We start from the raw sequence: 2,539 nt of genomic DNA on the forward strand, positions 1-2,539 counted from the left end.
GGTGTTGTGTGTGTGTGTGTGTGTGTGTGTGTGTGTGTGTGTGTGTGTGTGTGTGTGTACAGCCAGACTGTGCTGGGTGCCTGAGCTTGTGTGTGAAGCAGTCATCTGTTCTGTGTATGGGCCTGTGTAAATAACATAATCATCTTTGCACATATAATCATTGGACAAGACCAGTGATGGGACAGCCCACCCGGACCGGTGGACAGCAGGTGCTGTCTGCCTTCTGACAGCCCATTCCGGTGGAAGGTGTGATTCAATTTCTCCCAGGTCTGCAGAGAAACATGCCGTTTGTGGCCTCAGCCAAGCCGAAGAGCCTATAGATTCCTGACACCAGAGAGAGAGAGAGCTGTTGGAGCGTAGAGACCCTCTTATCTGACAACTGCTGCTTTCTATTCTGCTTGAGAGGGGCTGGACATGCCAACATGCCCTCGGCGCCCCACTTTTCTCCCTTTTGATTTTTATTTGAAACAGATTTACAGCTGTTATCAATACTGAAATATTGTGAAATAAGCAAATCTTTTGAACTTATTAGTGGTGGTTGCATCGCTGTTGTTATTGCTCATTTATTATACTAGTGATTTCTTTTTTAACTTGAATGTTAATGCATTTTATAAACTTTGAAATAAAAAAGAACTTTGTAAGCAGAAAGTTGCATTAAGAAAAAAACTATTTTAAATAAACACAAGAAGAAATGTGGCGAAATGTCAAAAGTTTGGAAAAATTATCATATATATATATATATATTTTTTTGTTTGTTTGTTTGTTTGTTTGTTTGTTTTTTTGATACGTCTCTTATGCTCAGCAAGGCTGCATTATTTGATCAATAATACAGTAAAAATAGTAATGTTGTGAAATATTCTTACGATTTAAAATAACTGTTTTTATTGTAATATATTTTAAAATGTAATTGATTTCTGTGAGGTGAAGCTGAATTTTCAGCATCATTACTCAAGTTTTCAGTGTCACGTGATCCTTCAGAAATCATTCTATTATGCTAATATGGTGCTAAAAGAAACATTTCTTATTATCAATATTGAAAACAGTTATGCTGCTTCATATTTTTGTGGAAACCGTGATACACTACTGTACAGACGTTTGGGGTAAGTACGACTTAAGAAAGAAAGAAATGCTTTTATTCAGCAAGGATGCATTAAATTGATCAAAAGTGACAGTAAATACATTTAAAATGTTATAAATTATTCTTTTTAAAATGTTGTTCTTTTGAATTTTTTAAATATTTTTATTCATCAAAGAATCCATTCACCAAAAATCATCATAGACACTGAAGACTGGAGCAATGGAGTAATATTTAACAATATTGCTGTTTTTACTGTATTTATTTTTAAATACATGCAGCTTTGGTGAGCATAAGAGGCTTCTTTCAAAAACATTTCAAAAGAAATCTTAATTATTCCAAACTTTTGACAGGTACTGCAGCGAAATTATCATATTCTATCATTTTTCATAATGAATGGAAAACAAAAGAGTAATGTCAGTATTGGCTTAAATAATATTAATGGCCATAATTACCTATTTTATCTCCATAAATCACTAAAATGTTCCATTTTATAAAGGTATTGGAACTGATATCAGTGATAATATTCTTAGTTGTACTTTATGTCGGATCAAAAAGTAAGTGGTATCACCCATCCCTAACCATCAGACTTTTTAGCTGGCAACAATAAAAAGAGCTTTATTTCCTGAGGGTATGAATGAAGAACTAGAACTCTCTTGTTTTTTGTAAAAATTGGTATTGTCGTTACTGCTTTACAGTGTTGGGAAGGTTACTTTGGAAATGTAATAGGTTACAGATTACAAGTTACCCTATTTAAAATGTAATAGTAGTGTAACTTTTTCAATTACTTTATTAAAGTAATGTAACATTACTTTTGATTACTTTTTGATTACTTTTCTAAATTTCTAATGAATGTTTATTTGCAACTGTTAATCATTTTCATAAAGTTACACCTTGCAGGGTTAACCTTACAGTAGAGCTCAACACGGTCAGACTTTCAAAATCCTTCATCACTTGAATTAAGATGATCAAATTTGAACACATCCACCACAAAATCAGACTTTAGTACCGCCTTTTACTTTGAGATTGATCTGAAGTTCAATGCAAATTTAAAATCATAAGAAATAGTTTACTGATACTGTTTTTGAAACCAAATCTTTGCATAACTACAGGAAACACTGCATCTAACAATGGTTTGGAAAATAAATAGTTAATTAAAAAATAATAATAAATAAAAGCATATACATCAACTCAAATATGGTTATCTAATAAGCATGTGTTCTATTCTGTGTACTAAACTCCTGAAACATTGGTGTCTCTTTGTATATGACATGACGATTTTTCTCAAAATAAGTAAAATGCTCATGAAGTGACTCAGAGCAGTTCTAGAAATTATGTTTATGTGTTCATGTACTCATATATTGAGGTGGCAGAGGCTGAAAACACAGCGAGTTTCAGTAGGCCTATGTGTAGTAAATGAAACCGCATGATTGCGCCATTAATTTCCACGAGGGGCGGACTGGG

The sequence above is a fragment of the Sinocyclocheilus anshuiensis genome, unplaced genomic scaffold (assembly GCF_001515605.1).
Source record: "Sinocyclocheilus anshuiensis isolate Anshui unplaced genomic scaffold, SAMN03320099.WGS_v1.1 scaffold140, whole genome shotgun sequence".
In the NCBI taxonomy this organism is placed as follows: Eukaryota; Metazoa; Chordata; class Actinopteri; order Cypriniformes; family Cyprinidae; genus Sinocyclocheilus; species Sinocyclocheilus anshuiensis.